We start from the raw sequence: 15,149 nt of genomic DNA, 5'->3' as shown, positions 1-15,149 counted from the left end.
ATCTTTCATTGATAGGTACTATTGAGATTCGGTGACTGTTTCTAACCTAGTGCTGCTGGATCTGAAAACTAAAACCGGATGCATTTAAAAAGAAAGCAGAGGCTGTCTCCAAGAACACACAAGTCTGAATTAGGAGCAACAGAAGTAGTTTAAGTTCAATTCCTACCTGATCGTAACACCAAGACTTACCTGTGACGGAAAGAAATGGAGACTGGAAAAAGACTTTGAAACGTTAAAAAAAAAAGCAAGGGACTTTTTCTCTAACTTACAGATAAAACTATTTAAAATGTACACACAGAAAACTAGGCAAAGACGACCATACGCTAGTATTTTTGTTAAGCATCATGACACTAATAAAACCTCCTAAGAATTTGTAATAAGTTCAGTCTCTTTTTTCCTCTATGTTCTGAGAACTTAAAAACCATGGTTACTAGCAGCAAATTCTGTGACAGACATTGGAAATATAAATCTTCTTCTTTCCACTCCATTCATAAGTGTTCAAATAACCAAACAGGTAAGAATAGAAGAAATCTCAGGATCCCTCTACTCCAGAACATTACCTCTTCTATCTCCCTCATATCCAAATCTCCTATTAGAGTCTGAATTCTTGGGACCCTAAAAGATGGTCATTTTATTTAACCTCTTATTAAACTGAAAATGTACTAATTTCAACTAGTACCCTGACTAGGGCAACTGGCCAACATCTTAAGGAAAGAGGTTTCTTGAGATGTGCCTAAAGAAAAGGCAACCCTGAAGCAGGAAAAGAGAGAAGATTTTTAAATGTCCCCACAAAGGCCATTTAATCACAATTTTGCTGAAGCCTCGCCTTGGGCATTAAATCCTCCAGTATCACTCTTTATGAGTGAAGTGATTTGTGAACCTCCCTGTCAATGGTTCTCAAATTTAGCAAGCATCAGAATCATCTGGAGGGCTTGTTAAAACACAGACTGTTGGGCCCCATATCCAGATCTTCTAATTCAGTAGGTATAGACTGGAGCCAAAGAATGTGTATTTCTAACAATTTCCTAAGTGATGCTGATGCAGGGACCACATTCTGACAACCTCAGCTTTATAGTACCACTATCTTTCACAAAGAAATCAGATACTATATTCTATAGTCCCACATTTACACCTATAAATTAAGCCACAGCTCCTCTAGGCCTATTTCTTTATCCATGAAATTAGGAGGTTGAGCTAAAAGTAATCTCTAAAATCTACTCTAAATATTTTTGATTCCAAGTTAGCTAGCACTGGCAGTTACTAATAATACTATTATAATATCTTACATCTATAGAAACCTTTGCTTCATTTGTAAAATGCTCTTTTATGTGCAATTTGTCAGTCACTGGATTCTCACAACCATGTGAGATAAACAGAATCCTTTTGGAAACTGAGATACAAAGAAGATTATGCTTTGTCAAAACTTGCATGACTAATAATAAGAAAGCCAGACCTAGGCTATGATCATCTAACTCTTCCTTCTGGAAGTAATACACTGTTCTGAGTTCCCCCGTACCCTGACAAGCAAAACGTTCTGATGACATTCTTCCCTTACAAGTAAGGTCAGTAATCTGTCATTTCACCAGAGCAGAGGCTCTTCACCCAGATATCCATGTGGCTTCCTCCTTAATGTTTTCAGCATTCTGGTCAAATTACACCTTATTAGAGAAACTTTCCCTGGACACCCAGTATAAAAAGACAACCATTTCTCCCTACCCTGCCAGTTATGCTTCTTATCTCCTTGATTTGCTTCCTCTCTGTCCCTGGCACCACTTAACTACTAAGTTATTTGTTTTTTATCTGTGTCCTTCTGATAAAACATAAGTTCCATAAGGGCAGGGACTTCGTTATGCTCACAGTTAAATATCTGATGAACATTGCCTGACACGTAATAGGTGCTCAAAAATATCTGTGGGATGAATCAATAATAAGAACTTAACCTGTACCATGCACAGTGCTATGTACCTTACACATATTGTCCAAAAATAAATCCTAAAGCCATGTATATTTTAATGCAATTTTCTCAGTAATTGATAGAACTACAAAAAGAAATCTTCCAGGAAGATAGAGTATTTGTACTTTTCCATATTCCTCTCATTAAGTACAACAGAAAACCCTGGGCATTATACATAAAACTAATATAAGAGATTCTGAAAGATGGAGAAAAGATGGAAAAGCTGGGGACCTGATATGGTTTGGCTGTGTTCCCATCCAAATCTCATCTTGAATTGTAGTTCCCATAATCCCCATGTGTCATGGGAGGGAGGTAACTGAATCATGGGGGTGGTTACTCCCATTCTGCTGTTCTCGTGATAGTGAGTGGGTTCTCATGAGAGCTGATGGTTTTATAAGGGGTTTTTCCTCCTTTTGCTTAGCAGTTCTCCTTGTTGCCACCACGTGAAGAAGGATATGTTTGCTTCCCCCTCTGCCGCAAGTGCAAGTTTCCTGAGGGAAAAATGGTTTCCTGGACTGGGTCCAGGGACCCCCTGCTGTGTGCAGCCTTGGAACTTCATGCCCAGCATCCCAGTCACTCTAACCATGGCTAAAGGGGCCAAAGAGCAGCTCAGGATGTTGCTTCAGAGGGTGCAAGCCTATCCCTGCAGAACTGTGAGTCAATTAAACCTCTTTCCTTTATAAATTACCCAGTCTCAGATATGTCTATTAGCAGCATGACAATGAACTAATACAGGACCTCAGGACCCAAGGGATGACATAAATTCCCTGAGTTTTCTTTTTGATTTATATGCCCCAGACTTGGAGCTGCAGAAGCAGGCAATACAGAAACACAAGTGGGTGAAGATTTTAAAAGCCTAAACAAAAGCCTTTCTCTCTAGCCAGAAGACAAAGAAACAGACAGCTTAGCAAGACAAAAACGTTAGACAATAGCTTTTTAGACAATAACTTCTCTAGTCAAATCAAACGAGAGAATAAGACTGTGATCCCTCCCCATCCCAGCAAAAGGCGAGTGGGAAGCCTATACTTCTACCTTTATGAGGCTATAATAAAGTGCCCAACACCTGCCCTAGAGGGTGTCATGCCAAGTAGGAAAATTGGGATTTTCATCCCTGGTGACCAGTAATGCCCCCTACCGTATATCAGCAGTGAAGACATTGGGATCTCTGACTCCCATGCACTGGGAGTAACAAGGCACCCCTTGTCCTTCCCATGATCAGAGGAGGCCTAGAGGAAAGTCAGCACTTTCACTGCTACTCAGTGGTAATGAGCTTACCCCCATGCAAAAGATACTCCCCATTCAGTACTAGCAGAAGGAAAACTGGACTTTCAACTCTACCTGGAAGCAATAAGGTAGCATCACCAGCCCCACTTATCTTACTTCCTGTATTAGTCTGTTTTCATGCTGCTAATAAAGACAAATCCAAGACTTGGTAATTTATAAAAGTAAGAAGTTTAATTGACTCACAGTTCCATATGGCTGGGGAGGCCTCACAATCATTGCAGAAGGCAAACGAGGAGCCAAGTCTGTCTTACATGGCACCAGGCAAGAGAGCTTGTGCAGGGGAACTCCCATTTATAAAACCATCAGATCTTGTGAGACTTACTCACTACCATGAGAACAGTATAGAGGAAACCAACCCGATGATTCAATTATCTCAACCTGGCCCTGCCCTTGACATGTGGGAATTATTGTAATTCAAGGTGAGATGTGAGTGGGGACACAGCCAAACCATTTCAATTCCCTTACTAAAGCAATGTAATAGAAGGCAAATTAAAAGGTTTAAATAAGATCCAGATTCCAAGAACATAATACAAAAATGCCCAAGTTTCAACTGAAAATCACTCATTATAACAAGAAACTCTCACACTCAATGAAAAGAAAATAAATGAATTTTAAAAAGTCAAAACCAAGTTGATAGAGATGTTAAATTATCTGACAAAGATTTTAAGACATAATAAAAGTGCTTCAAAGAGCAACTATGAACATGCTTGAAACAAATGTAAATAAAGAAAGCTTCAGCAAATAAAAAGAAGACACAAAAAAAGTGGAGATTTTAGAACAAAAAAATACAATAACTGAATTAAAAAGCTCAGTGTGGATGGGCTCAACAGGAAAACGGAGAGGACAGAAAAATCAATGAGTTGGAATAAGAATAACAGAAATAATCCAACCTGAACAACTGAAAGCAGTAGATGAAGAAATAGTGGACAGAGCCTTAAAACAAAAGATCTAACATTCATGTTATCAGAATGCTAGAAGAGAGTGGGGCTGAAAAGTACTTAAAGAAATAAGTACTGAAAACTTACAAAATAAGTGGCTGAAAGCTTACAAATTTGTTAGGAAACATAAACCTACAGATTCAAGAAGGAGTTTATCTACACAGGATAAGCTCAAAGAAATTGACACCAAAGCATATCATTAACTTCTAAATGCTAAAAGTAAAGCAAAATCTTGGATGCAGTCAGAGAAAAATGACATCTTACCTATCAAAGAAAGTTTAGATGACATGGGATTTCTCATCAGAAATCATGAAGGACAGAAATAAATGGAACAATATTTTTTCAGTAGCTGAAAAAAAAATGTCAACTCAGAATCTTATGTCCAGCAAAAATAAACTTCAGGAATGAAAGGGAGATCAAGACATTATTAGATTAAGGCTATTTTAAGTCTCAGGCCTAAATCTTAGATCAAGACTATGAGAATTGTCACCAGCAGACCTACTTAAGAGAATGGCTAAAGGAAAGTCTCTAAGCAGAAAGGAAAAAAGTGAATAAAGAAACATTAGAACATCAAAGGGGAAAAAATGTGATAAGCAAAGATAATAGTAGATAGAAAAGGTTTTCTCTTCTTGAGTTTCCTAAATCATGTTTGATGACTGAAACAAAAATTTCATCACCTTCCAGTGTGGTTCTAAATGTATACAAAGGAAACATTTAAGACATTTACAAATTGGGAGGGTAAAGGGACTTAAAGGGAGGTAAAGTTCCTATGTTTCATTTGAACTAATAACATGACAACAGAAGACACTGATGATACACACATAATGTAAAACCTAAAGCAAACTACTAAAAATGACATACAAAAAGCAACAACACACATACACACGTGTGCTATAGGGAAGATTGACTTCCAACATGACAGTGTGAGGAGCTCCACTGATCCTCTTCCCAGTGAAATAAGTGAAAATTATTTTAAACAAAACAACATTTAAAGTCTCCATAAATGGTCCTAAAGAAACAGAAAAGGAAGAAATAGCTTTCAAAAATGAAAGATTCTGTAGTATTGAACCAAAATCACTTCCTGCCTCTTACCATCCCAGCACAGAGAGATGGGACTCCACTCCAGATTGCTAGAGCCAATCACAGGATTTCCTCTCCCTCAAGCTCCCAGTCAGAGGGCTTTCCTTCTAGATAGTGCAAGACATCAGTATTTTCCATCCAGCCTCCAGCTACGTTTCTGAGGCCAAGACCTGAGCAACTGTGATTGAAAGGTTAAGGGTCTCTTTTCTGCCCAGCTACCACTCAAGGAACAGAGGCTCTACCCTGGGTGCTGAGAATATTGGGGCCCTGATCACCCTTGACCTGACTTATGAGGTAGAGATTCCATACCAGGAGAGACAAGCCAAGAGGACCTTAGGCTGCTGCTCACCCCCACCAAGTGCTCAGTTCCCAGAATGGAGGTGTCAATCAGACAGAAGATTAAAATTGTCCCCACCACCAGCTCCAAAGCCCTGGCTCAGATTTTGCCTGGGGAGGAGAAATCGGTCATAAAACAGAACTCCTAATCTTCGCCCAAAGGAACTGATTTCATTTGCAACAGAAGGCAGAGAAATTAAAACCTAAGTACATTTTCAAGAACAGAAGACATTGTGGTAAAAGCAAATGGTCACGAAATTAAAGATATAAACTAAACTGTATGCCAGCTAGTTTTCAGGAGAGAACCAGGTAATAAGATAGCTGGGAGAAGCCCCCTGGGATCAGAACAAATAGCAAACACTGACCTCAAAAATTGTTTTCGAAGGAGATAGAATTTGATTGGATTAGTTCATAGAGCAATTTATGCCCAAAGGGCTTATTAAGATCAATAAACCTATCAGCCACCAAGTAGTGGAGTTTGACATCTAGTTTGTGGTCAGAGAAAGAAAGGAAGAGAGCCCTACCAAAACCACTGTCATCATAGGGTGGCTGTGGGCATAGCAAAGCTGTACCTCCCTGAGGTGGAGTATCAGAAGCTTTAAACTGTGGGTGGGAAACAAGCTTCCCTAAAATAAACCAGCCAATTTAAAACAAATAAGCACAAGAATAAGTTCCAGTGTTTGATAACACAGGAGGGTGACTCTAAGTAACAACAATATGTTGTATATTTCAAAATAGCTAGAATAAAAAAATAAAAATGTTCCAAATGCAAAGTAATGATAAATATTTGAGGTGATGGATATCCTTAATGCCCTGACTTGATCATTACACAGTGTATTCATGTATCAAAATATCACATATACCCCATAAATATATACAAATATTATGTACTAATTTTAAAAATAAAGGTAATAAATTGTTCAAAAACAAATAAGTAAGAAAATAAAACTGACAATCCCTGGAGAGGTCAACAGTACCCAAGGTTGCTGCAATATGTTATCTAAAATGTCCAGTTTCCAGTAAAAAATTATGACACATGCAAAGAAATAAGACAGCATGATCCATACACTGAAAAAATCAGGCAACAGAAACTGCTTGTGACAGCAATCAATGTTAAATTTAACAGAAAAAGACATGAAAGTCATTATCATAAACATCTTCAGAGAAATAAAGAGAATATGATGAAAGTATAAAGAAAGACATAATGACAATGTCACATCAAATAATAAGTATCAATAAAAAGGTAGAAATTATTATTATTATTATTATTATTATTTTGAGATGGAGTCTTACTCTGTCGCCAGGCTGGAGTACGGTGGCACAATCTCAGCTCACTACAACCTCTGCCGCCTGGGTTCGAGTGATTCTTCTACCTCAGCCTCCCGAGAAATTATTTTTAATAAAAATGGAATCGTGGAGTTGAAAGTATAATAAATGAAATTTTAAAATTCACTAGAGGAACTCAACAGTAAATTTGAACTGGCAGAAGAAATAAGATGGATAGAGCTTATGAAAGCCAAAGAACAGAGAGGGAAAAAAAAGAATACTAAAAAACGAAAAGAGCCTCAAAGAAACATAGGACACAATTAAGTACACCAATATATACACAGTCAGAATACCAGAAGGAGAGGACTCAGAGAAAGGGGCAGAAAAAATAATCAAAGACATAATGGATGAAAACTCCCTGACTATACTGAAAACCAATTATCCATACATCCAGGTAATTTTATGAATACCAAGTAAGATATGTGCAAATAGATCTATATGTACATTATAGTAAAAATGCTGAAATTTAAAGACAGGAAAAAAGTCTTGAAAGTAGCGAGAGAAAAATGACTCATTACTTATAAGAGAACAATATGATTAACAGCTGACTTCTCAGCCAAAACAATAGAGACCAGGATAAATAACATATTCAAAGTGCTCAAAGAAAAAAAAAAATCAACCAAAAAATCTTATATCCAGCAAATTTATCTTTCATAAGTGAAGGTGAACTGAACACTTTTCCAGATAAAAATTGACAGAATTTGCTAGTAGTAAACCTTCTTGATAAGAAATACTAAAGGAAATTCTTCATGCTGAGAGCAAGTAACTCTAGACTCCAGACAGCAATTCATATCCACACAGAAAAAAGGAGTACCAGAAAATGTAAGTATGTAATTATAAAACAGTATAAATGAATATTGTTTTCTGCATTCTTCTCTTAACTGACTTAAAAAGCAATTGTATAAAATAATACATATACAATGTATGGTTGGGCCTATAACATAAAGAAATGTATTATATATGTAACATACTTGCCAATACAGCATAAAGAAGTTATATGGGAACAAAGCTGTATTGGGCTAAGGAAATGACTACAAATAGCAAAGTAATAACTTTAAATGTTCTGTGGGGTTGTAACATTAAAAGATATAGGTAACAATAATATGACAAAAATGGGGAAAAACTGAATAGAGCTATGTAGAAGTAACATTTCTATATGTCACTAGAATAAAACTAGTATAAATCTGACACTGATTCTGATAAGGTGAGGTTTACAGTATATGATAAATTCTAGGGCATCTATTCAAATATATAGGGAAAGGTCTGGGCATGGTGGCTCATGCCTATAATCCCAGCATGTTAGAAGACCAAAGTGAGAGGGTTGCTTGAAGCCAGGAGCTCAAGACCACCCTAGGAAATAAAGTGAGAACCCATCTCTATAAAAATTTCTTAAAATAAAATACAAATATAGTGAAAAAATTACAAAAAAAGTTAAAATTCTACATTAGAAAATATTCAGTGCAAAAGGAAGTAATAAGAAAGAAAAGAGAAACAAAAAAAGCATGGGACATATAGGAAATAATTACAACTATACCAATAACAACACTAAATGTGAATCAATGTGAATGTGAATTAAGCAGTCCAATCAAAAGGCAGGGATTGTCATAATGTATAAAAGAACACATGGTCAAACTATATCGTGTCTACAGAAGCCAGAAATACAAGTAAAAAGATGAAAAAAATAAAATAACTAAAGGATAAGCCCATCAGGAAGACATAATACTTATACATATATTTGCACCTAATAGCAGAGGCACCAAAACACATGAAGCAAAAACTGACAGAAATAAAGGGAGAAACTGACAATTCCACAATAATGCTTGAAGATGTCATTATCCCACTTCCACTTTCAATAATGGATATAACAATGAAGATCAATAAGAAAAAAGGAAGACTTAAAAAACACTATAAACCAAATAGACCTATAGAACATTCCACTCAGTAACAACAGAATATACATCCTTCTCAAATGTAACATTCTCCAGGACATGCTAGGTTATAAAACAAACTTCAGTAAACTCAGAAGGAGAGACATGATACAAAGTATGTTCTCTGACCATAATGGAATGAAATTAGAAATCAATACTAGCAAAAATTTGAGACAATCACAAATCTGTAGAAATTAAACAACATACTCCTAAGTAATTGTGTGTCAGAGAAAAAATCAAAAGAGAAACCAGTAAGTACTTTGAGATAAATGAATATGATGATACAATATACAAAAACATGGGATGCAGCTAAAGCAGTGTTTACAGAGAACTTTATATTTGTAAATGCCTATATAAAGAGACAAGAAAGAGCTCAAATAACCTAATTTTCCATCTAAGGCACAGCGGGGTTCGGGGGGAAATCAAATGAAATCTAAAGCAAGCAGAAGAAAGGACATAATCGCGACTAGAGGAGAAATTAATGAAATTCAGAATAGAAATATAATATAGAAAAGTATAGTCCAATATCCCTCATGCATACAAAAATCCTTAACAAAATTTTGGCAAATGAAATTCAACAATATCTAACAATACAGTCATGTGTTGCTTACCAATGGAGACGTGTTCTGAAATATGCATCATTAGACAATTTCCTCACTGTAAAGATATCACAAAGTATACTTACATACACAAAAACAATAATAAATCATAACCAAATGGAATACACTACTTAGACACCTAGGCTATGTAGTATATAGCCTATTGCTCCTAGGCTACAAACCTGAATAGTCTGTTACTGTACAGAATACTGTAGGCAACTGTGGCAGAATGGTAGGTATTAGGGTATTTCTAAACATATCCAAATATAGAAAAGGTACAGTAGGCTGGACGCGGTGGCTCACACCTGTAATCCCAGCACTTTGGGAGGCCGAGGCGGGTGGATCACGAGGTCAACAGATCAAGACCATCCTGGTCAACATGGTGAAACGCCGTCTCTACTAAAAATACAAAAAATTAGCTGGGCACGGTGGCGGGTGCCTGTAATCCCAGCTACTCAGGAGGCTGAGGCAGGAGAATTGCCTGAACCCAGGAGGCGGAGGTTGCGGTGAGCCGAGATCGTGCCATTGCACTGCAGCCTGGGTAACAAGAGCGAAACTCCATCTCAAAAAAAAAAAAGAAAAGGTACAGTAAAAATGCAGTATTATAATCTTATGGGACCACCATCATATATGCAGTCCATTGTCAACCAAAATGTCATTATCCAGTGTATAACTATATATGAAAACAATATTAACAATAATAACAATAAATCATGACCAAAGGGAATTTATCACAGGAATGCAAGGTAGGTTTAATATTCAAAAATCAGGTAATTATAACATTCACAGAGTAAAAAAGAAAATCATACAACAATCTAAACAGATGCAGTAAAGCATTTTACAATATCCATACATAAAAAAAAAACCTCTCAGCAAGCGATAAAAGAAAACTTTATCTAGTAAGAGGCACCTACAAAGAAAAGAACTACTAAGATATCTCGCTTAATAATGAAACAGTAAACACTTTCTGCCAAAAATTGGGACTAAGAGAGAAAGGAGAGAGAGAGAGACACCATGTTCTTGGACTGGAAGACTCAATATTATAAATCTGTCAGTTTTACACAAATTGATCTATAGTTTTAATGTAACCCTAATTAATATCTTATTAAGCTTTTTTTAGTAGAAATTGGCAATTTGACATTAAAATACATATAAGAATACAAAGAACCTAGAGTAGCCAAAGCTGGTCTTTTAAAATAAATAGTATGAAGTTAGAGAACTTACCCAACAAACTTTAAAATTTATTACAAGGCTACAGTAATTAAGATAGTGTGGTACTGGTGTAAGAGTAGAAAAATATATGAATGGAACAGAATAGAGAAGAATGGAGAGTCTGGAAATAGATCCACTATGTATATAGTGGACTTTTTCCTAAGTTGCTAATGCAATTCAATGTGGAAAGAAAAGTCTCTGCAACAAATGATGATGGATCAATCAAACATCTGCATGAAAAAATAATAACCCATATCATCTAAAATAATTAATTCAGGGTAGATAACAGACTTAAATGTAAATCCTAAAATTATGCATCTCCCAGAAGAAAACATAGGAGAATCTTTGTAATCTTATGCAACAGTCCTTAAACAGAACACAGCAAGCACTAAATATAAAAGAAAAAATGATAAACTGGTCCTCTTCAAAATTAAAGCTACTGCTCATCAAGGTACTGTTAACAATGCAAAAAGGCAAGCAACTGACTACAAAAAAAATGCAATACACATACTGAACAAATGACTTATAAAGAACACAAGCAGAACAATATTGTTTAAAAATCCAATTAAAATGGGCAAAAGACTTAGACATTTCATAAAAAAAACATTAAAGCCTAATAACAAAATTAAAACTTGCTCAATATCATTGGCCTAGGGAAATACATTTAAAACTACAAAGAAATTCCACTGCAAACCAACAAGAATAGCTAAATCTGTAAAGACTAATGATGTTGAGCAACCACATTGCTCACATATCGCTAGTGAGGATGTAAAACAGTACAATTACTACACACCACTCCTTGTTATTTAACTGAAAGAAATAAAAGATGTCTATAAAAATATAAAGCTATATATCAGCAAGAGAACAGATTAATAAAATATGGTATATCCTCACAATGGAGTACTACTCACCAATAAAAAGAAATCAACTACTTATATATGCAAGAATGTGGGTGAATCTAAATAACATTCCTCTTTGGTATAAGTCATATGAAAGGTCAGTTGTTTCCTTTGGTTGAAAAGAAGACAATTACAGAGTTTTACATTAGAAAAGACAGAGATGTCTTAAGTGGCTGTAATTCATCTGCTTTCACTCACTGGAGAGAGAAAATAGAGGAACTCTTAGGGCAGAGAGAATCTTAGGAATCGTAAGCTAATTTCTGGCAAGGACTCAGAGCAGAAGGGTTATTAGATACGGTAACTTAATGTTCACCCTGGGCTTAATTGTAAGCGGATACTTGCAAGAAGAGCAAGGACAAGGGATATAAGCCAGACCTTGGAAGAGCTTTACTCTAAGTTAAAATAAATGAGTTGTCACACAAGAATGGTGTAAGAGATATCTGTATGTTACAGAAGGGATAAAATATACCAATAATTAGGCATTAGCAAAATACATCGCACAGTTTAGTATTCTTATATATGTTACCTATAAAAACTCTTTGCTTCATTGTTTATTGCTATGTTAAATAAGATTTTCAGTTTTCAGTATATCTCAAAGAGAACCAATGGAAAATGCATTATGCTGATCCAAATCTCAGATTAAAGCGAGCTTCAAGTTTCAACCACTGACCACATCATAGGAGCACCATCACTTAACAGGTGGCCACTTAATTAAACTACAAAGTAACTGAATTGACAGTTGTTTCCAAAATTTTGCTATTAGAAAAAATGTTAAAGCAGTCTTGAGAATACATTTCTATTTCAGTGTCCTTCTGTAGAAAAGAAAGTGAGAAGTGAAATCACTGTAATTTTATTATTTTTTATGTATATTTTATTGTGTTTTAGGTTTTGGGGTACACGTGAAGAACATGCAAGATTGTTGCATAGGTACTTACATGGCAATGTGGTTTGCTGCCTTCCTCCCCATCACCTACCTATATCTGGAATTTCTCCCCATGTTATCCCTCCCCAACTCCCTACCCCTCACTGTCCCTCCCCTAGTTCCCCTCAACAGACCCCAGTGTGTGATGCTTGCCTCCCTGTGTCCACGTGTTCTCACTGTTCAACACCCACCTACAAGTGAGAACACGCGGTGTTTGATTTTCTGTTCTTGTGTCAGTTTGCTGAGAATGATGATTTCCAGGTTCATCCATGTCCCTACAAAGGACACGAACTCATCGTTTTCTTTGGCTGCATAGTATTCCATGAGGTCTATGTGCCATGTTTTCCCTGTCCAGTCTATCTTCAATGGGCATTTGGGTTGGCTCCAAGTCTTTGCTATTGTAAACAGTGCTGCAATGAACATTCCTGTGCATGTGTCCTTATAATAGAACGATTTATAATCCTTTGGATATATACCCAGTAATGGGATTGCTGGGGCAAATGGAATTTCTATGTCTAGGTCCTTGAGAAATCACCACACTGCCTTCCACAATCGTTGAACTAATTTATACTCCCACCAGCAGTGTAAAAGTGTTCATATTTCTCTACATCCTCTCCAGCATCTGTTGTCTCCAGATTTTTTAATGATCGCCATTCTAACTGGTGTGAGATGGTATCTCAATGTGGTTTTGATCACTGCAATTTCAAAAGACACAACAAATTGCCCTGGAAATTTACACTTTTACTCATAATATATGAGAACATTCATTTTTCTGTACCACCATTTGCTACCATCATTTTTTTTTTGTCAACTTAATAGGTAAAATACACCAGCTCTTTGTTATTTTGTACCTCTTGAAATTGAGAATGTTTACATGTTTATTAGCCATGTGTAGCGGATCTTCCATGAATTGCCTATTTATATATTTTGGCTATTTTTTTTTCTACTTGCTTTTACTTCCCTTTCTTTTCTATTTGAAGAAGGGTGTGTGTGTGTGTGTGTGTGTGCATGCGTATGTGTGTTTCCTGAATATAATTTGTTATTTAAGTTGCTAATAATTTGTCCAAGCCTGCCACTTATCTTTTAATTTGTTTGTGTAGATTTTTTAATCATTGAGAAGTTTTAAATTTTGATGTGGTCAAATGTCTGATCTTTTTGCCTTATTAAAGATCTCCCCCTACTCCAACAGTATCAATATATATTCTCCTACAATTTCTTCAATACTCCTTTGTTTTTGCTTTGTTTTCGTGCCTAAATGTTAATTCATCTAGAACTTATTTTTATAAATGATATCAGCCAAATAAGTAATTTATTTTTGTCAAATGGTAAGTCTCAATTTTATTTCACTGAATTACTCTTCCTTTCCTCTAATGAATTTGAAACGCACCCTTAGCCTATACTAAGTAGCTATACATACAAGAGTCCATTTCTGGACTATATTAGGTTCTACTCTTCTGCTTATACACATTAATCACATATTGTTTTAATCTCATATTTTAAAAACATGTTTTGATGTCAGGTAGTGTGGCTTGTGAATTCCTTATGTGGTAAAAGCTTTTCATTTCTGAAAACTTGCTTTCTTTTTTTTTTTTTGAGACAGAGTCTTACTCTGTTGCCAGGCTAGAGTGTAGTGGTACAATCTCAGCTCACTGTGATCTCCACCTCTGGGTTCAAGCGATTCTCCTGCCTCAGCCTCCTGAGTAGCTGGGATTACAGGTGCACACCATCACACCCAGCTAATTTTTGTATTTTTAGTAGAGATGGGGTTTCACCATGTTGGCCAGGATGGTCTCAGTGTGAGCCACCATGCTCGGCCGAAACTTGCTTTCTTTTTTTTTTTGAGACGAAGTTTCGCTCTTGTTACACAGACTGGAGTGCAGTGGTGCCATCTCGGCTCACCACAACCTCTGCCTCCTGGGTTCAGGCAATTCTCCTGCCTCTCAGCCTCCGGAGTAGCTGGGACTACAGGCGCACGCCACCATGCCCAGGTAATTTTTCTATTTTTAGTAGAGACGGGGTTTCACCATGTTGACCAGGATGGTCTCAATCTCTTGACCTCATGATCCACCTGCCTTGGCCTCCCAAAGTGCTGGGATTACAGGCGTGAGCCACCGTGCCCGGCTTTCATTGATAGGGAAGGAAAAAACAGTAATCTCAATAGATACAAAAAAACTGGTAAAATCCAATGCATTATTTGTAGATATAATTCATATGCCATAAAATTCTTAAAGTGTATAATTCAGGGGTTTCTATTAAATTCACAAAGTTATGCAATCATCACCATTAATTCCAGAATGGAATGTTTTCATCATTCCAAAAAGAAACTCCATGTCCATTTTCAGTCACTCCCCAGTTCTCTTCTCTCCACATCGTCTGGCAATCACAAATCTATTTTCTTTCTCTATGAATCTGCCTATTCCGGGCATTTTAGATCTATAGAATCATCAAATATGAGCTTTTTGTGTCAGGCTTCTTTCATCTAGCATAATATCTTTGAGGTTCACCCATATGGTAGCCTCGACCTTCATTCCTTCTTATGGCAGAGTAATATTTCATTGTATTAATAGATTCCATTGTAGGATAAACATGATTTTGCTAATCTATCTGTTGCCTGATGGACATCTGATTGTTCCTACTTTTTGGCTGTCATAGATAACATTGCTATGAACTT

The sequence above is a fragment of the Callithrix jacchus genome, chromosome 5, assembly GCF_049354715.1.
Source record: "Callithrix jacchus isolate 240 chromosome 5, calJac240_pri, whole genome shotgun sequence".
Taxonomy (NCBI): domain Eukaryota; kingdom Metazoa; phylum Chordata; class Mammalia; order Primates; family Cebidae; genus Callithrix; species Callithrix jacchus.
The sequence above is the reverse complement of the archived record's forward strand: the minus strand, read 5'-3'. Positions refer to the sequence as shown.